Source organism: Myotis nattereri (assembly GCF_964212035.1).
Source record: "Myotis nattereri genome assembly, chromosome: 8".
NCBI classification, from domain to species: Eukaryota; Metazoa; Chordata; class Mammalia; order Chiroptera; family Vespertilionidae; genus Myotis; species Myotis nattereri.
Genome location: NC_138083.1, coordinates 48,172,745 through 48,194,578, shown reverse-complemented (window position 1 = coordinate 48,194,578; position 21,834 = coordinate 48,172,745). Strand labels below are relative to the sequence as shown.

The window sequence follows — 21,834 nt, the reverse complement described above, 5'->3', positions numbered from 1 at the left end:
ACACCAAAACTCAGTAGTCGAGGGAAACGATATTTTAATGTAACTTTTAAATATCTAACTTAGTGATCATCTTTATCATGAATAAAATGTCAACATTTTAAGTAAACTATCAGGTAGCTATAATCTATATATATAAAAGGCTAAGTGTCCCTCTGTCCGACCGGTAGCTATGATGCACTCTGACCATCAGGGGGCAGACGCTAGCCAGTATTTGGTTCAACAAATGAATCCTTTGATAAGGTAGACAAGTTTCAAAATCTACTAGAAACAATAACAATTTAACCACTGCTTCGTCAACCAATTCACCAAGTGGCAATAGAATCTAATGAAACTAGTGAATTCCTAGGAATATGCAAACAGCCTTTGGAAACTGTAGAAGGAAAATATACGGACTTGGGAGTTATACTACTTTGCATCCTTCTGAGGACTCTGATCTATGTTGAATTAAACATGTATTCATTATATCCAGCTGTGGGAGGTTACAAGACTTGAGTATAACATATGGTTGGGAATCTTCAATTGAGTCAGGTCAGCACATGCTCAGTGGTCCTGGATGGGCAAGCATGACAGCTGCCCTTGGCCCAGTAGCTTTCACTCTGGTGTGCTAATGAAACGGGCAGTCTGCAGCAGCGCGGTGCATGCATGAGCTAGATGCAAGGGACCAAGGGCAGACAGTTCCCTGATTCCTTTCCAGTTCCTTCAGAAGAACTGCTCTAATCTCTGCGGCTAAAGAAACATTGCAAAGAGAAGCACCCACTTAGCATTTAGAAGAGTGCAGCAGAGGATTTGCTGTCTTTCAAAGTTCCAGGCGAGAGAGGAAGCATATCTCCCCTCATATGTGATATGCATGCTTGCTACCATATAAGGGGGTTTCTTGCTGCATCGGTTTCATATATCTGTGTTTTAACTGCATAAACAGGCTTATGGCAGGCTTCACTCTGCCCCATCTATATATATGCTCTCTAGTAAATTGATATGCTTATCAAAGAAGATATGTAAAATCTATGGACAAATTTTGCATATTTACTTGTTCATGCATGAATACTATGTCTAACAAAATTTAAGTTATAGTAGCTTAGAAAAAATTATCAATGAGCTCACCAAAATGTAAAATTTATTACATGAAGTAAGAATATTCATAAGGGGTGAATTAGGAGCATAACAAAGGTGAAACAAGCAATCTCAAGTAGTAACCTACTTCATGTAGGAATTCATTGAGAAAGATCAGAAGAAACAAATGTATCCTTACCTTTATTATTAAACTGACATTGAACTAATTTTCAATCTAAGTTTAATCTAATGTCTAATTAATTGAAAATATTCTAATAAAAATACATAGACATGATTAGTTTTTAATATAAAGATCAAAATGAAGCAGTCAGTGGTGTCATGGCATAAGACTGGGGTAATCATTAAATTACTTTCAGGTTCTATATTTTGAAAATAGTGATAATTCACTTTTTATCTTCTCTTCATGCAAAATTTATCTAGTAGAAAGTTAAAATATTTAGCAAAGCACATTACAACTTTTGAGTTATTAAAGTTTTAGAAAATACTCTGCAGACAATGTTAGATCTTTTATATTATATGTATATTTAAAATTTTTTCTATTTCATAGATTACATAGAAAAATATTTAGACATCAAATAAGCATTTGCTTGATAAGACAGATATTCTTCTTCTCAATTTTTTTAGCAATAACTTCCAGAATGTCATTTAACAAGATTTCTCTTATGAATGAGATATAAAACAACAGTTCATCCCACCAACAGTTATTTAATGAGCATCTGTGGATATGTTAAATGACCTAATGGACACAGAAGAACAACATGTCTTTAAGTTATTACATAATGCTCAGTGGCTTTTCATAGAATCTCAAAGTTGCTCCAAGTCTTTTGAGAAAAAAACAACAACACACATGTCATGAAGAATACAGGATCACAAATTCTGTAACTCCATAATTCATGTGAAAATATGATTTTGTTAAACAAAAGTGTTAGGACAAATGGTTCAGTTCAACCAGGGAGGAACTGCCATGTACTGCCCCTCTCTTGAGCTATACATGGGTTTTCCCTCTCAGAAAGCTTCTGGAAGTTATGAGATGAGGTCAAGGATGAGGAAAACAATCTTGGTGTCTTGGATGGTAATCAGATTCCCCGATGGCTCTAAGACTCCAGTGTGGACACAGTGGGTCAACTGGTCCACAGTACTCCATTGTGAAGTTAGCCACCATATAGACAGCCTCTTTCTGGGTTTTAAATTCTCCATTATTTTAAGCAGAGTCACCAAGGAATGCAGCAATCAGGGGCTGGCAGGTCCCCATGGCCATGCGGTTCAGGACTCAGGCTGTCTCTCTGGATGGAGAGCATGGGGTGCTTTAGGACTAGGGTAGCATGCTCAGCATGCCTACTTTGATGGCCACCTGGGTCTGGGGATCCATTCCAGTGAAAATGTCCCCTCAGTGTGGAGCAAGGAGGTCAGACATTGAGTTCCATACTAGTCATGAGCTTGTCCAGTCTGGGCCAGATACCCATGTCAACCACTTGGCCATTCGCTCATTGCAGCCATCTGTGAGGTAGGAGAGGGCCCAGCAGGTGTCCAGAGAACCTAGATGCCATGATGCTTGAAGAGGTAGAAGAGACTGAACAGCATTAACCTCAAGTTTTCTTTTTCTCAAGGTACAGGTTCTTGTTTCTACATAGAGTGGGCAAGGTCCACTTGATGTTCCTCAGAAATGTAACTAGTCTGGTTGATGAAACCAAGGCCAGTAGATGAGTGGGATGGCTTTGCTCAGGATAATGATGTCACTGAACTGGGGGCTGTCACCTGCTGTATTACCCCAAGCCCACACTGCCTGTTCCCACACAGGCAGCTCAATGAAGGGCTGGTTGGTGCCTCCCTTCCACAATGGCTCGGATCTGCTCTCAAGTCTTTGCAGGGATGTTGGTCAGAGTCCAGGCTGCCTCCGACTGCAAGGGGTGAAGTAATGACTTCAGGAAGCCCACGTGCCTGAAAATGAGCCCTGCTTCAACAACCAGCCTTAGAGGAGCGTTCTTTCCCTGGAACAGCATTTTCCTGGCTGCCTGGGTTGCCTGGAAACACAGGTCTGGATCTGAGGTCTTCACAGTATTGCCCGTTTCATGTAGGATGAGAATGACCCCTTTGGCCAGCTTTCCGGAGGATGAGTCAGGGGAGAGCTTGGTAATGTTCCTTCTCTTTAAGTCCTGCTCATCTTGCTTGATCTTCCGTAGCTCCAACTGACTGTCATCACCTGCTGCTACCTCATCGCTGCACCTTTGCCTTGCTATTTAAATGTTCTCAGCCTGTCTTCTGAAGCTTCTAATCTGGGCATATTGGCTGGAAAAAGTAAACCACCTGGCAGGGAGCTGTTTGATGAGGTAGAAGGAAAGCAATAGTCAAAGTTGAAAATCCACGTTCTGGTTTGTACCTGAATAGAACATAGGGTTCATATCACCTGCAATGTTATTTAACATTTTTAGGTGTCAGTTCTTTCATGTATAGATTATGAGATCTGACTTTTCTAAAGTTCAGGGCTATTTTGAAAGAAGAAAATTATTTATGCATTAAAAAGAATTTAAAAATATATAGTTCCCATTAACATTCCTTAGGTGATGCAATGCATTTGAAATATGATCCTGCCTTGTGCCAGCAAAAGTCCTCTAAACTAGATATGCTGGTAAGAAAAGTGTGCTCTTATAGTGACAATTCTGAGCTTCTCCGAAGTCTGTGGGGGACTGTAATTAGGGACTCAGTATTTATATGTGCATTTATGTAAACACATTCCCTCATCCACAATAAAATATTGACTAATCTTTTATATTTATTGAGTAAAGGAACACATAAATCTAACATAGTGTCGATTTTTAAGAAGATTGTAATTTACATTGTGAGGCTACACAGGCAGTCATTAAATAGTCACTGACATGTTTCTCAATTTATTGCCCCAAATAATATTAATAATTGCTCAGCTACTCTACTTTAGCAGTCTCGCCTCCCTGTTTACTCTGAGAACATCCATCTCTAATAACTCTAGAATAGCTAGGATTTTATGCTCTACTTGTTATTTGGACCCTTGGTTAACACTAAGGAAATTTCAGAGCACAGAGAAGGAACAAAATGGCAAAACCATGCCCAGCAACATCTGTCCAAGATTATAGCAAAAAGGTGGACATGAGAGCTAGAGAAAGAGCCAAAGGAGAATAAATGACAAAAGAGGGTTTTAGTTTATTTTTATGTTGGGTTAAAGCATGATTAAGAGAATGGATTATAAGTAGATAATAACCAGGATGAATCATCCTAGAACAGGGGTGGGAAAACTTTCTGACTCGAGGGCCACAATGGGTTCTTAAACTGGACCGGAGGGCCGGGACAAAAGCATGGATGGAGTGTTTGTGTGAACTAATATAAATTCAAAGTAAACATCATTACATAAAAGGGTACGGTCTTTTTTTTTTTAGTTTTATTCATTTCAAATGGGCCGGATCCGGCCCGCGGGCCGTAGTTTGCCCACGGCTGTCCTAGAACCTAAAAAGGAGAGGCATGGATTCCTTGGTATCAGGAGGGCAAAGGTAACGAGTGGGTGAAAACGAATGTGCATTTTGAGAACCGTTGAGAGGAGAATCAAGTCACAATTGATGTAATTTTCAGTGAGGTGAAGAACATGTGAAAAGAGTTCATACATTTTAATTCTACCCTGTGGAGAAAGGAAGGGAGGTTGTCTAAAAAACTTAATAAGATTTGTGGGAACTAAAGGCTACAGTGAATTTGCTAGCTCTGTGTTTAGAGAGGGACTATCTGATTTGTTGTTCTTTCTTCAGTAAAACTCAATCAACATGGAAATACTGAAGAGCTTCCTTCATTCAAGAATATGCATGTGGACATTAGGTCATGGGGTATGAAGAAGGCCATAAATCTAACCTTGGGGAGAAAGCATGTGAAGATACGAGCCTCTATTGGGAGAGTGTTCAAACCAGAGGTGGAAGATATCCACTAGACCCTACCTTCTAAGGAAGAAGTTGGGTGTGGTCCTCGAAGAGGCAAAGGAGTTTAAAGAAAAATATAGAAGAAGGTACTAAGCATTGTATATTTCCAACAATATTCTACCATGGTAGTGAACCAATTTTTCTATTAATGTGAGAGACATTTTAAATCACCTTCATGTGTTCAAAGAATAGATGAAATAAGTGGTATAAAAAATAAAACAACCCCTAATTATGCTATTAATTTAATAACTCCTTTGCAAATACTGCTATTAAAGGGTTAATTAAAATGGTTCACACTGGTTAAAAAGAAAGCAATTATGATATTAAATTAGAAAGTAATCTATTATTACTTTGTAAACTGGGCTTTTGCACTGAAAATAAAGTAAAACAAATAGTTTTTAAAATTAATTATTTAAAGCAATTTCATCATAAAGTCTTTCATTTTGTTGATATTTAAACCATCCTTTTAAACTGTAAAAATAATTAGACTCAATGTTAGAGACATATTATTTAGTCAGAATAGTCATTTTTCTTTTTCTTTTATTTTTTAAAAAAATATTTATTGTTGAAAGAATTACATATGTCCTTTTTTTCTCCAATGACCCCTTCTAGCCTGCCCTGCCTCTGCCCCAGGCCTTCACCACACTATTATCTGTGTCTATGGGTTATACATGTTGTATACAAGTTCTTTGGTTGATCTCCTTCCACCCACCCACCCACCCATCCACCCCTGCCTTCCCTCTAAGATCTGGCAGTGTGTTCCATGCTTCCAGGTCTCTGAATATATTTTGTTCATCAGGGTTTTTTTGTTTGTTTGTTCATTAGATTCCACATGTAGATAAAATCATGTGATACTTGTCTTTCTCTGACTGGCTTATTTCGAGTAGCATAATACTGCTTTTTCAATGTCACTTGAGGTTCTACCGTTAGTTATGGAAGAAACATATCATGCTTTGTCTCAAAGGGACATTTCTGACATTAAAAAAGCTGGCATCCTTTCATCACAATTTCTGGGTCACTGTTTTAAGGAATATCAACTAAGTTCACATGAAATACTTTGCCTTATAGCTTCAGAAAGCACTGGGAAATTTTTTCTCTGTCAGTGAGCTTGGCTGTAAAAATATTAACTGGTGTCAGTACTCCAAGAAAAAGAACAGTGTCCCAGGAATCAGAACCAATATTCTCACCATAGCTCAGCTATTGAGATGAACTCCATTCAAGCCAAATAATAGCGTGTCATTTAGTAGGCTAATGGTATTTTACTGTACATACAAGGCACTTACATCATTACATAGCAGTGGATAATTTCTATCACTATGGTCCTAGATTCTGATAGTCTGCCTTGGGGTAGATGTTATTCCCTACATTAACTTTCAATTCTTCATTCTATGGCCAAGAAGTCTGCTTTTGAGTTCGTAAGACAACCACAGAAGAGCAGGCTTCCAAAGCCCCATGACATACAAAGGAAGCATGTTCTTGCACAAAAAATGAGATTAAAAGGTTCTATTATAAAACCTAGCGAGAATTGCCCATTTCACTTAAGCACTCTCTGAATGATCAGTACAATACAGTACAACATACCCAAATATATCAACCAGATTCATATAATCTGAAAGAGGCTCTCACAAATACAAAATACTTGTGTTTGGTCAAGCAGTCAAAATGCAAAACAAGTTGGGAAACTTGGTTCCAAGAATTCCAGAGGAAATGTGATCTTCAGTTTCACAAATATAACTTCTTAAGCTCTTCTTTTTTTAAAAAAAAAATATAGTTTTATTGATTTCAGAGAGGAAGAGAGAGGGAAAGATAGAAACATGAATGATGATAGAGAATCATCGATCAGCTGCCTCCTGCACGCCCCCTACTGGGGATCGAGCTTGCAACCTGGGCCTATGCCCTGACCAGGAATCAACGGTGACCTCCTGGTTCAAGGTTGATGCTCAACCACTGAGCCATCCTGGCTGGGCTCTTCTTCCTTATTCTTAAAGAGTACAATAAACCTAAGAAGTGTTTAAACTACCTCAGAAAATATAGCCACTCTCTTTATATCAGCTAAAATGCAAATAATATAGATCTCCTTTCCCAAAGGAAATAGTGACTCCAAGGTTCTCATATTTGTTGGATTTTTGTGATGTTGTCAGCCACATGGGTTAAGAAGTCATAGCTAATTATAGGCAGTCTCGGGGTTGAGTCAACTCACTGCAATTTTATTTATCCTTTATATTTTACAATCCTTGAATTAGAATGCAAAATATCTATTTTATACCTGTAATTTGTCAGGGAAGTAAATACATAATAGGTTAATTGATCTCTAATAATTTACCTTTTCTGATTAACTGATTCTCAAGATTCTGAGTGTTTGATCTTTCAGACCTGCACCTCTTGCTGGGACAGTAATTTAGCACATTGAACCCTCATTTATATAAATGTCAAAAAGATTAACTGTTACCAAATCAGAAATGATACCTGCAGCAGAGTTGTTGAAGCCTCCTGCAGCAATCAGCATTTGTTAGAAATTTCCCACCAATTTTGAAAGGAGAAGACATTTGATTTCATGATGGTGTTCTTGGTCCAATGGAGATTGGCTTTGTCAATAAAGATACCTAGAAACACATATACATACACCCCGAGTAAAATCAGACTTTGGGGAATGGTTGCTTTATACTAAAAAATTAAAGCCATTCATTTTGATCATGTTATTGCCAGTAAAATTTGAAACCATCCAAATGAAGCAAAATTTCAGGCCATCTTGAGATTTCATGTTACAGATGGTTTGTAGTGGTGCTCACTAACAAGGGGGCAGGGCATCCAGCCTGAAGGCTTATGCAGTATTATGCACAGAGGTGAGGAGGGGGGTGTTTGATGAATTTTATTCCTTTGAAGTGACCTTTTTGGAATCATCTTTGCAGAGAAGCAGGCAATGGATTACCTTCTACATGTAAGCAGCATAAATTAAATAGACTTCAACTGCCTTACAAGTATTGCTGAAATCCGTTCTTAGGTACCTCTTGTCAGTTCATCTCTGCTTAACATAGGATGTGGCCAGTACCAATTTGGCAGGGAGAGTCATGTTTCTCCAGGTTTTGAAATACATATTGCACACTTATACAGTGTGTGCATGTATATGTATCCACATAAAATCCATATTAAGTTTTGAGAAGCATTTTAGCTATAACTTTGTCATATAGAAAGTATAGACTTTCATGTTCAGTTCATACCCCTGGGAGTACTTACGGTCTATGCTTCTCATAGTTAGAAGGCACTGAGTTCGTGCATTCTAGGCTAATGGTCAAGACCTTACTCTACACATGATAGGGCTTCATGGATCCATGTGCTACCATATTTATGGCATTAACTGTAACAAAACCAGTGAGATATACCTAGGTTTCCAATATAAAAATTATGTTAGTTTCATGTTTATTCTTATATATTTAAAATCTTGCATCTCTAAATAGACTAAATATTAGTTCTCCTGTTAACATTGTTTGCCTGTGGATTGCTACACAAAGTTCTACTCATATAATTAATGTTCATTTACTGCATGTGCATAGAGGGTCCCTCCAGGGTCAAAAACACTGCAAGGAAATGAAAAAAGAATGTTGGGCAAAACAAGCACAGCCCTTGCTCTCCTGGAACAGACATTTGCCATCTGTTTTTCAATTGCTGGTTGTTGTTGTTTTTTAGGGTGTGTTTTTTTGTGTGTGTTGTTTTGTTTTGTTTTATTTTTACCACATTGGTAGGCAAGTGACCTCTTCTTCCCTGGTCCCCTCAGAAGGATTCTTGGGAATTGAAATATCAGAGAGTTTAGTGTGACTCCTTTTCCAAGATGGATTTATGAAAGTATCTACTTACTGAAGGACTGCTCCCTTCCAAATCTCACACCTTTTATCTGCATCTGGAGGTCATTCATGCATCCATGGGCACTTATGTTGTTTCCATGATTGGCTATTGGGAATTATGAACATGTATAAATATGGGAATGCAGATATCTCATTGAGATAGTGAGTTCATTGCCTTTGGCTATATACTGAGAAGTGGTATTGCTGGATCATATGGTAGTTCTATTTTACATTTTGGGGGGAACCTCCATACTGTTTTCCATGATGGCTGTACCAATTTATGTTACCACCAACAAACTACATGGGTTTCCTTTTCTCAACATTCTCACCAATGCTTATTTATTACTAGAGGCCCGGTGCACAAATTCATGCACCAGTGGGGTCTGTTGGCCTGGCCTGTGGGATCGGGCCGAAACCAGCTCTCCAACATCCCCCGAGGATCCTGGATTGCGAGAGGGTGCAGGCCAGGCTGAGTGACCCCACTGGTGCATGATCAGGCCAGGGAGGGATATAGGAGGTTGGCTGGCTGGGGAGGGATCGCAGGAGGTTTCCAGGGTGTGTCCAGCCCATCTTTCTCAGTCCCGATGGGCCAGACCCCAGTAGCAAGCTCACCTACCAGTCATAGCATCTTCCCCCTGGTGGTCAGTACATATCATAGTGAGTGGTTGAGCGGCCTTGGCATATCATTAGCATATTACGCTTTGATTGGTTGAACGGCCCACTGGACGACTGGACACTTAGCATATTAGGCTTTTATTATATAGGATCTTTTTGATAATAGCCATTCTAACAGGTGTGAGGTCATATCTCATGGTTGTTTAGATTTTCATTCCCCTGATGATTAATGATGTTGAGCACCTTTTCATGTATCTGTTGGCTATTTTTATGTGTGTTTTTTTTGAGAAATATGTATTCTGGTTCTTTGCCAATTTTTTTCTAATTGGGTTATTGGTTTTTAGCACTGAGTTGATGAATTTCTTATATATTTTGGATATTAACCCATTTTCATATATCTGATCTGCAAATATTTTCTCTCATTCCATAGGTTATCTTTATCTCTGTTGATCATTTCCTTTGCTGTGCAGGAACTTTTTAATTTGATGCAAGTCCACACATCTATCTTTGTTTCATTGTCTGTGATTTTGGTGTCATATCCAAAAATTTCTTCCTCAGACCAATGTAATGAAAAATTTCCCCTAAGTTTTCTTCTAAGAGTTATGATGTTAGGTTTTCTATCTAAGTCTTTAATTCATTTTTACTTTATTTTTTCATATTGTATGAGATCAAACACTTAATTGTTTCTGCCATACTAATAAATTAACTTTCTTAATTTTTTTCTCACTTGAACTCATCCATATAAGAATAATTCACTTTTGTTTAAGTTTTTGGAAAAGTTTTAATTAATCATAGTTTTGATAATATTTTATCACTCATATCCCATTACTATCCAATATTTTTATATCTTGGGGAATAGGATGGAGTTTTGCACAAATTTGGGTAATTATTTCAAGAGGTGACTCACTCATTTCTATTTTTTTTTCTAGTAAGAATTGTTTTCTTAGTGACCAGGTGCAATTTCAGATTTTTCTTCAATTCCTAGTAAGCTGGTATGACAAACCTTTATTATAATTATGACATTGTTATTCCTTGACTTTTCAAGACTGTACTTTAAAAAAAATAGGCTCTGAGACCATTTGACCATAATGATAGCCCTATAGATGGAATGAAGAAAATGTAAAAATTCATTGGGAATAATTTTAATCATTGCATAAGTTAAATATAGCCCATAACATAGCAAAGGAACCTAGAATCTTTCAGGTTTCCCAATGACATAAGAGCAAGGCTTACTGCAAGGAGTGAGGTGCCAAGAATTAAGATGGGAGCTTTAGAAGAATTCTACTAGTAAGGTTTGGAATGATATATTATAGAAATAAAAGTTGAGCATAGACTAGTAAAATAAGGAAGAAGTGATATAGAAAATAGAGTAAATAACACTGGAATGAAGAGTGAAGAAGAAGAAGGGTTCATAGGCAATCTCTTTACATGTTAGTGAACAATATTTATAGGGATACATTTACATAGAATATATATGTATTTGTCTAATATTATTTTTTAAAAATTAGGGTTATTTACAATACTTAACCACACATTCATGTAGGTACTTAACCATACATGATATGTATGCATATGCATTTATATACCTAATTTAAATTCAGTAAAAGTGAGCATGATGAAGTGCACTGACATTTACAAAGCACTTTCAAATACTTATAAATAGTCAATTCTCACAACGGTTCTTTTTTTTATGGGTACAGATTTAGCTTCATATAAGGATAATGTTTCTAGCACAAAAATAAAAATACCTGTCAAATGCCAAATTTCAGGATTTGTGAGGTATTGAGCAATTATAAAATCTACTATTAAATGGCGTTTTGGAGATGATTCAAACATAGAAGAGATCCTGACCTCATCAACATCCCAGTGCCCAGAACACTGCTGTTCTCCGGTCATCAGAAAAAACTCTCCCTCTTCATGGCCCTTGGCATTGTATCAATGTGTAAGTGTTAAAATCACTAATTCCACTATATGTCAGATGGTACGCAGAGAATCATTTCCTAATTAACCTGGCTTCTACATGGAGTTCGTTCACATTTTTGGTTTTACTGGCATTTTATCAGCTAAAACACATTTCATATTTAAATAGCTTATCAGCTGCATGTTAGTCAAACTGGTACAACAAGGATAATGCTCTTAACCTGTGATAAAGGACTAAATAATTTTTTGTACTTTTTCAACCCACTTAATTGCTGCTATGATAAAATGAACAGTCTATATGTTTAAAGCTTTTATAGTCTCAAGTCTAGACGACTTAGTTCGCTAGTTCTGAACATTTTATATCTAAAACAAATAAAAGATCATGGAATGATGAAATTGCAACACTTATAATTGCATGTATAATTTAATCCAGGTGAAATATAACAGTGAGTAAGGGATATAAACCTGTCAAAAAGAAATAAGCCTCCTCCTAGAAGACAGTACTGTTCAGTGGTCATGGCCTTCACATTTGAAATGTTCTAGATCAAGTTACAATGTCTCCTTGAACCTTGTTTTTTTTCCTCTGCTAATAAAGATAATCTCTGTATTTTACTCATCGACTGTTGAGGGTATTAATTGAAATAGTGCAGTTAAAATATTTAGTACAGTGTCAGATAAAACAGTAACAACCCAATAAATGTTTGAGAAATGCCCTGGAGAGTTAATATAGAAGCTTGTCTTGGATCTAGTTTCCGTGTGTGTGTGTGTGTGTGTGTGTGTGTGTGTTAATTTATCTTTATTGTTGAAAGTATTACAAATGTCCCTTTTGTTTTTTTCCCATTGACCCCCTCCACCCTGCACCCACTCCTCCCAGGCCTTCACCACACTATTGTCTGTGGCCATAGATCTGATTCTAAAGTTGTAGGTGTCTTCAAGTAGTAACACACAGATCAGAACTCACCTGGGTTGTTCAGAAAGAGAAGCCAGACTACGGAGCCACAGTCTGACAGAGACCCCTGGAAAGATCACATTGAGGCAGATGTTCGTGCGCCTTGAACACCAGGAGAAAAATTGGCGAAGCCAGGCACCTACCAGCTTTCATGCCACCTCCCACCTTCCCGGACATATTTTTTTAGAACCACGCAAGGCTTCTCTGAGTAGTCAAAAGAATTATTGGTGCTGAGCTCTGTAATAACTAAAGTCTGAAGGTATAGCTGTCCATAATGGACTGTATGGAAAATAATGTACAGGAATTGAATGCCAATATTTAATAAGTGGGAATAGAAGGGGTTTTGAAGTCAACATCACTGAAATTTTCATTAGTGTCTTAACGGGTACCTATCTAGGGATAGTGGACAATATGGGCCTAAATGCAGTATTTTAAAATAATTTAAGTATAGATTTATATCTAGGGAGAACATATTTTACAAACAAATCTCACATTATAGTTGCCTAAAAATGTCATGTTTCCAGAGTGCACTTTATAATGAAGTAATATGTATCTAGTGAGAGTTTACTGTCAGTTATTAAGGGTTATAATTAACACTCCACAAGACCTAACTCTTCTTTTCACATTGTTGGAACAGGCAGATGATGTATTAGAAATTCTAAGTCTTAGAGCTAGAATGTAATTACTCACCTGAACTCGTTTATTTCAGAGTGGTGCCATTTCTCTAAATATAGTTCAGTTTCACATCTGTCCGCTGACACTGTAATTGAGTAGCCATCGAAGTATTATAAATGCAAGAGTTTTTAATTTCATTAAAAATGAGTTTAGATTATTTTTATGGAAAGCAGTCTAAATAAAAGCAGACTAAAAATGTATGAGCCTTGGAGTATTTGTGAGGGTGTAATGAAAGTCCTGCTGAGCTTTGGCTAAAATGTTAGCTCAGTCATTCACTGCAAAATATTGATTAATCAATTGAATTAGTCCTTGCACAGTGAGAAATAAAAAATAAATATTTTTGTCTTAAAAGTAATGTTCTTATTCAAGTGGTATAGCAGTTTATAAATTAAATGGATCAGGCTCCAACAAGTATTAGATATTATGCTAGAACTGTCAATATGAATGTGAATAAGACACAGGCCAATCGTGGTACAGTGGAAAAGGTACAGACTTCAAGTCAGAAAAACATTTATTTTAAATTCAGGGTTAGTTGCTTTATTCCATAACCTGGGTGTTTACCCTATTTGACGTTGAATGTCTTCAACAGTAAAACACATAAAATAATTATAGTAACATCGCTGCACTAATGGCCCAGGTGTCCCAGATATTATGAGATACATAGAAGAATATGAACCTGAGCCACAGGTCCAATCATACTGAGAATCCAATTGGCACAATATATATGGTCCTAGAAGACTATTTCTCTGCAATCTAATGTTATTTAATGATACCACTTATACCAGGGGTCCTCAAACTATGGCCCGCGGGCCACATGCGGCCCGCCGAAAAACATTTATCCGGCCCGCTGGGTGTTTTTGCCTCCGCTGCCTGTTGCTTAGCAGCCAACTCGTCCAGGGCCTGCAGTGCGCATGTGTGGAATGTGCGCCGCACTCTCTGACTCCCCTCCTTCTCTCCACTCCTTCTCTCAGTCTCAGAATGAAACATCTGAAATCTCCAACCAGATCTAGACTAACTGATGCACACATGCATCACTTGTTACGACTAGCAGTGACAGATATGGAACCGGACATTGACCACCTCATTAGCCAAAAGCAGGCCCATAGTTCCCATTGAAATACTGGTAAGTTTGTTAATTTAACTTTACTTGTTCTTCATTTTAAATATTGTATTTGTTCCCGTTTTTTTAATTCAAAATAAGATACGTGCAGTGTGCATAGGAATTTGTTCATAGTTTTTTTTTAAACTATAGTCCGGCCCTCCAATGGTCTGAGGAACAGTGAACTGGCCCCCTGTTTAAAACGTTTGAGGACTCCTGACTTATACAATGCCATCACGTCACAGTTCCCTCATTTGCATCCCTTATGTGTAAATATATTCCAACATTAATAGTCCTTCTAATGTTTTAGAACAGGATATCTTTAAACACCACTCAATATGCATATCACTCAATATGCATATCTCTCCTCATTGTTGTCACTATGGTTCTTTTTCCTTCTGCATTATGCTTTCCCACACCATGAGACAATAAAGGCAGAAATTCCAGTAAAAGGTGTGGTACTTATTATTAAGAAAATAATATTTGTGATTTTAGCTGAATTATTTTATATATTTTCACTGTCTTTGAAAAGTCTTGTGCTCATCAATATAGAACTTTGCTGTATACTTAAAAAAACTAATATCAAGAAATGCACTTGTGCTAAAGATATATTTAAAAAAACGATGTTAGTCTGAAAACACCACTATAGAAACTCAGTCGTAAAACTTAATGCAATTGACTTTAACTATAGAGTTCATTATTTGCAATGCTTGTTTTGGGCATGAATATTCCTTTCAGATATAACAATAATCACTTTTCAGGCCATACACACTGATAAAGGTAATCATTTGCTCCATTAGAAAAGACACAATATTCAAGGCATTGCTATTCTGAAGTATCATTTTCCTGATGATAATTCTAATTTAATAGTATTATTTATAAACTAAAATGTGATCACATAAAGAATATACAGATTCCTTGAGTCTGACCATTTGCTTTAGTTTAATGATATCAACAAGAAATACTATAAACTAATGGAGGTGGGATAATTAGAGAGTTTATATTGAAGAAGGCTGAAAAGACAAAGGTCTTAAATTCTACATCTGCAGATTGTTTTCTACATTTTTTTTATTGATTGACCATTATTATATTGATATTCTTTAAAATATATATATCTACACTAATATAGCAAGATATATTTTGGGAGATTTTTTAATGTTGCATTATGGTAATCATAAAACATAGTGTAATCTCAAAAGCATGAAAGGATTAAGCAGTAGTACCAGGAGTTGCTAATGATGGGACGATGGGTTAAACCAAATATATTAACCCAGTGAGAAAGCTTAGTGGTTAATATGTGTAGGCTTTTGTGCCAAATCGCCTGTATTTATATCTTTATCAGTTTTTTTAATCTTGGACAGTTTAATTAATATTTCCATATCTCAGTTTACTAATCTATGAAACAGGGATAACAATGGTAAGAATTTCATAAGGTTTATGAGAGGGTTAAAAAAGTGTTAATATATGCCCCAAAATATAAGAGCTATGTCTAGTAAGTGCTATACATGTTTCAAGTAAGCCTGTTATGAATGAATCAGAAAGCCCCTTCATTCCATCTATTTAAGAAGCTCTCTGTATTTCTTTAACCTGAATGTTTTCAGACAGTATTGTATAATGAATTCTTCCTATTTTGTTGCCTGCATGGGTTTTGTTGATTAGAAGGATGATTTATTCCAGTATGCTACTAGTGTGTTGGATAATTATAGTGATAGCAGGTATCATAATTATTCTTGACTTTAATGGAATTTCTTCTAACATTATATCATTAAGTATTTTGTTTACAGCAATTTCTGGTAGATAATTTTCAGCAAGTTGAGAATATATCTTCCTATTTATAGAAAATTAAGATTTCTTGTTTAATCAGAAATGGATATTCAATTTTAACAATATCCTATTAGTGGGTCCATCTTTGCATCTCTTAAATGATTATGACATTCTATTTATAAATGGCTGATTTACATATTCCAGATCCTATTTACTTCTAATATAGATTCACTTAATACTTTTTGCTGCTTCTACCACAAAAATTCAGACCTATTAGGTTACACTCCTTTGAATTAGTCCAAATTAGTTATCTTGCCAGAGTGGGTCTAACATATTTTTTGTGTGTTTGTGTAGCAGAATCACTACAGCCAAGGAAATTAAAAGGTCAATATCTCTGCAAATATGCCAATATAACTTTGCATACATTATATATATTCATAATTTTTATCCAATCTAAATATTTAAAATTATAAACTGGATAACACATATTGGGCTCCCCTGTGCTTTGTCCACTCCACACATCAAAGCTTAAAGCCTCCTTCTCACCTGAGAACACCCAGCCCATCTCCTCTGACAAAAATGTTTTGAGGAGCTGCATTACATAAAAAGAAAATACAAAGAAATAATAAAGATAGCTATGAATGGTATGTTGCTTATCATCATATCTTTATCATTTTGTGATCTTTGTAGAACCACCAGCCAATCTGCTTACTAAAGTTAAAGCCTTAGAAGTCAACATGGAACTCATCTATTGTTCCCCAAATTCTCATCACGTCTCCATCTCCACTGCAGCACATTAGAAAGTTTTGTGATTTCACTCTAAAATTTATCCTGAATCTAATCACTATTCTCCCTCCACACCACTTTCCCAATGGACTACTCCAATCTAACACGTCATTTCCAATCTCTCTCCACTCCCACACCTTCACCTGGACTGCTGCAATGGACCCATTCTGACCTCTTTTGTCCCTTCCCATCCAGTTTACACAGCAAATCAAGTTATCAATTTGAAATAAAAATCAGCTGCTTAAAATGTTTCTTATAGCTTACAAAACTCTGCATAACCTGGCCTCTCCACAAATCTTCAGCTTTATCTCTCGCCTCTCTGATTCGTTCTGTTCCAGTTACAATTTAAATCAGTCTAATTTTTCCTCAGGTATAAAAACATGATAATTCTCATTTATTGCCAGTCATAATCCTTCCTTTATGCATGTTACCATTTATTTGTTTTATTACATTTTATTTTCTATTCCCTGATTACATCACCCTTTTTCTATTCTTTTTGGTGAAATTTCTAGTGAAATGTGCTTCTAGATCATGTCAGAGTCTTTTTTGAATTGGGTCCTTTATGGTTGTCTTTCTTTCTCCCTGGAATGTGGTCTCCTCAGAGAGACTAATCTGGTTAGGAGAATTCTAGTCATGGCACTGATCTCTACCATTAATTCCAATCAGATAAACTGTCAGAGAATAAACCCAATGATATTAAATACATAATCCTAATGCAAGTACTTAGTGAATTATGTAAAAATTTCACATTAGATATTACTAATGGATGCCAAGGTTGCATTTTTAATATTTATTTGTATCTTCCAAGGCTCAGGAATCAAAAACCAAGAAATTCATCGTCAACAGGTTTTGCCTATAGAAATTTTATTGAGGGTGAATTGTCTTCTCTTTGCATTCCCCATATTTTCTAAGGTCTCTGCCATGCCAGAAAGTGACTTTTCTCATTGTTAAAACTTTAAGCCATAGAAGAGACACTATAATGGTTTCCTGGGAGGGCATTATGGACACTGGTCCCACAAAATATTTATAATAATGTTGCATAATTGTTAGCTTTGCAAATGAAGTTTCTGTTTAAATATATCATGACATGGCTTTTGATGTACAATTGATTTAATTAGATATGGAACAACAACAAAAAAAGAGGGCGGATTTTTATTGAACACATGCAAATAGTTACCCTGCTATGAGAAGCAAAGTTACTTAGTGGAAGTATTTCTGTGAAATCAGTGAGAAGATCTCAATCTAGCCATATTTCACTTCAGCTTATATAACAAACATAGGCTAGTAAAGTTAGAACTACATTAGGAAGAATGTAGATTTCTTCACATGCCTATCAGAACATAAACAGTAGCACAATGACATTAGTCCAAAATAGATAACCAAAATTATACTTTCTAATTATTTATTTTTTAGTCCATGTAGTTCATTTTTTTTCTGTAAAATCTTGAATTTACAGTCAGATTTCACTCCGTCTTCTACTTTGGGATTTAGAAAGAATTATGCCCCTTGAAGAGATCTGATCACTATTTATCTACTGTAACGGTGATGGTGATGTCTACTCAGACTGAGAATGCTATCCCTCAGCCTGTTCCATGTAGTGTTATAATTACAAGTATTTTGCATGGTGATTTACACTAGCCTCTGAGATTATCTTTTCTCACCTAGGAGAAAATAGATGTTATGTTTTAGTGAAAAGACAGATAGTTCTAGTTAACTTATCAGAGTAACAAACACTATCTGAATGAAAAATAGTAAAATTTCTTTATGGAGAGGAATGACAGAAGATGAGGAAATGAATAAAAGACTAAAGAAAACTTGTTTGAGAAATTTTGCTGTGAGGGAAAAGAAAGAGATGTGCAGATAACAACAGAAAAATGAGTGGTTAAGAAAGGTGTTTGGCTTGGCCAGTGTGCGCAGTGGTTGAGCATCGACCTGTGAACCAGGAGGCCATGGTCAGAGCACAACCCCGGTTGCAAGCTCAGCCTCCAGTAGGGGGCGTGCAGGAGTCAGCCGATCGAGGATTCTCTCTCATCATCTCCCTTCCTCTCTGAAATCAATAAAAATATATTTTTTAAAAAAGAAAGATGCTTGGCTGTTCTTCACCTGGCTCTTTAATATAATCACTACTTCCCATGCAGCCTTCTTCAGCGAGGGCTGCTTTCTCTCCCTCACATTCATCCAGTTCCAGATACATAACCCAGGAAAAATCGAAAATGTATTACTCTGCTTCTGCACATGGAGCTGGAGAGAAAAACTCATGCAATCATAATTAATTCATGAATATCAACATTAGGAGGGTTCTCAAAGAAGCCCAGCAATATTACATTTCTATCATTTATTCCTGCCTCAGCTTTCAAGCCAACTATTTCAGAACTTCTCTTTTTTAACATCCAACACCTACCCCAACTACCCTCCCAACTGATGAGAAAACAAAAGCAATGGAAAGTTCTTTTATCCATTTCCAGAATTTGTGCATACATACTCTACTTCAGAGAAATAACTAACCCATACAGTGCTTCTGGATAATTCAGAATCTCCCCTAAGTTTTCTTTAATTAGGTATATTGTTCATTTTTAATGACGGCAATTACAGTAAACATAAAATCATTACATTTAAATTATTTGCATTAAATTATTAAGTAAAAATAATAGAAAATCAAAATTTTACTCATGATTTTTGGAAATTCAAAGTCATTTAGGTATATTAATTTTTTACTAAATACATTTGTAAATATTAAGTAATCTATATGTTCTGAGAAAAAAAAAAAAGGTAAAACAATGAGACCATGACTCAGGACCAGCAAACTAAATACTATTTATTTCCTTTTTTTTCAACAGTATGCTATTACCAGTAGTGACCTTTTATTATTGCAGTAACTATTTCATGCAACAGTAGAGGAACATTTGCAAAGCCATCAAGGGCTGTGCAAGTATTTGATATCTCAGAGACAGGGTCTGAAGCTTTTTTGGTGGAAAATTCATTAGCAGTTGCTTAGCAACTGAGGTATTTGGATGTACTGAGAATCGCTTGACATGTTTTTAGTGGAAAATATTGCCATAGGGAATAAAAAAAAATGAAATTTGGGATTTGTCTCTGAAATTTGAAAAAGGATTAATTGTTCCTGACTAGTTAAATATTAGATTTGAAAGACATTTTGGAAGGAAGATTATTAAGACTGTCATTTGGGAAAATAGAGAAGACACACAACGAAACAAAAAAAGTTGTCAAATTGAAACAAACAAACAAACAAAACAAAGACACTATTTGCTTATGAACCTCCTGAATCTAAATACAACAGCAGGCTATTTTTATAGAAAATAATATTTTAAAATTAAAAATCTAATAGAGAAGCATTACTGATTTAGACAGATGACATAAAATTATCAGCCACTGAAAGGGGAGGATGGATCGCTGTGTAGATATTACAAGGAAAGAAACTTTATTGTCAGGAAATACCAGATCTTGATTAAATGTATATATAATCACCTAGAGACAAATCAATTAGCATGAAAAATTACTTTGAGGGGAATAGGGATGTATAATGAAGGCCTTCCACTTGAAAAAAATGTTGACATCAATCCCCAGCATCAGATGCAGAATTACAGGCCAACATAGACTGTATAACTAGTTTTCACAATTGCATAAGCTCTAATCATTTGATTGGTCCCTTTTCTTAGCGATTCCGCTTCTCAAATGAAATCTGAGTGATATAGCCATAGTTATAGGACAGTGAAAGGTTCGTATTCAACTAAATAACTTCAGGCCGACATTACTCTCCATGTTTACAAGGTATGCTGATGATTTACAGACTTGTTTGAGGAATCCACAATAGTCATGATTTCCTTGTATATTTATAACCTTAAATTGAATGCACTTTATGGTACAAATGGTGATAATATTTCTTCCATATCACTTAGTTTCATTCATACATCAAATTTACCTTTGTCTAGGTCTTATGGGTTTATACTTTAATTGCACTTGACATTTTCCAATGTCAGTTCTTCTCCATAATATATGAGAGATATAAAGAATTGTTCATTTAATCATTACTTAACAATCACAGATCTTGGGACAAAAATTTTTAGAAACATATAACACAATGTTTTGGGTTTTTATGATTTTTCTTCTTTGGGACAATCTCTTTCTAATATTTTACAGTAGTTCTACTAAAGTTTTATGCTTTAATGTTATCCTTAGCAAATATTAAGTATGTAGCTATAAATTACAAATAATAATGAGGGTTTAAAATTCAGATAATCCACACATTTATGTGTAGTCATAATATTAATATTAAAAGGGATAGAATAAAAATTTCCCACATGCCAAACACTACTTTAAATTCGCTGGGTATCTCACCTTATTTAGCCATCCAAACAACTCCTCAAGGATACATTGTTATCTGTACTACACAGATGATTGAACTGAAGCTTAGAGAGATTAGTAAATTTCCCAAGATGAGAGAGCTAATATGTAGTAAGTTTGGCATTTGATCCAAGGTCTATCTGACTCTAAAACCTACACTCTTAGTCACTTCAATATAAAGCCTTTTTAAAAACAGACTTCAATCCTAACACCAGTATACAATTCCTTTGATTTTACTTAAATACTTTCAGTAATGTTTTTGTTCCGGTCAAGTTTACTTCCATTAAACTGTTTCAATCAGTCCAGCTAGAAGAACTTAGAAGATGGAAGGAAATTTATTTTTCTGTTCCTACATAAGCATCACAAAATATCCACTCTAACTCGCCCACATGGAGTTATCCAAAGGCTATGATTGTGTTCCACATTAGTTTCTCTTTTATAAATAACTAGAGGCCTGGTGCATGAAATTTGTGCACAGGTAGGGTCCCTAGGCCTGGCCAGAGATCAGGGCTGATCTGTGGGGTGACCGGCAGGGACCCACCTTGGCTGGCCTGGGGCCTGTGGGCTGGGGGCAGCTCTTGCATTGAGCATCTGCCCCCTGGTGGTCAGTGTGCATCATAGCGATAGGTCCTTGTGCAGGTCATTCCGCTATTTGGTTGATTTGCATATTAGGGTTTTATTATATAGAATTCCCATCCCCCCACATATTTGGTCTTTATGTAGTACTTGTCATTCTCTAAGATTCATTTTTTTTCAGTCTGCCTCCCTAACCTATTGTTTTTACTTGTCTACCCCAGTGGCTGGAAGACTGATGCCAGTTGC

At 36.1% G+C, this 21,834-nt stretch overlaps 1 pseudogene across 1 annotated transcript in view; it reads right to left on the bottom strand.

Moving 5' to 3' along the window:
• Positions 1 to 2,094: 2,094 nt before the first annotated feature.
• The window catches only part of LOC308522931 (importin subunit alpha-8-like), a 157,348-nt pseudogene continuing 137,608 nt past the window's right edge, over positions 2,095 to 21,834 (bottom strand). Inside the window, exon 3 of the transcript in view lies at positions 2,095 to 3,304. The product of the transcript in view is annotated as an importin subunit alpha-8-like (transcript). The remainder of the gene's footprint in view (positions 3,305 to 21,834) is intronic.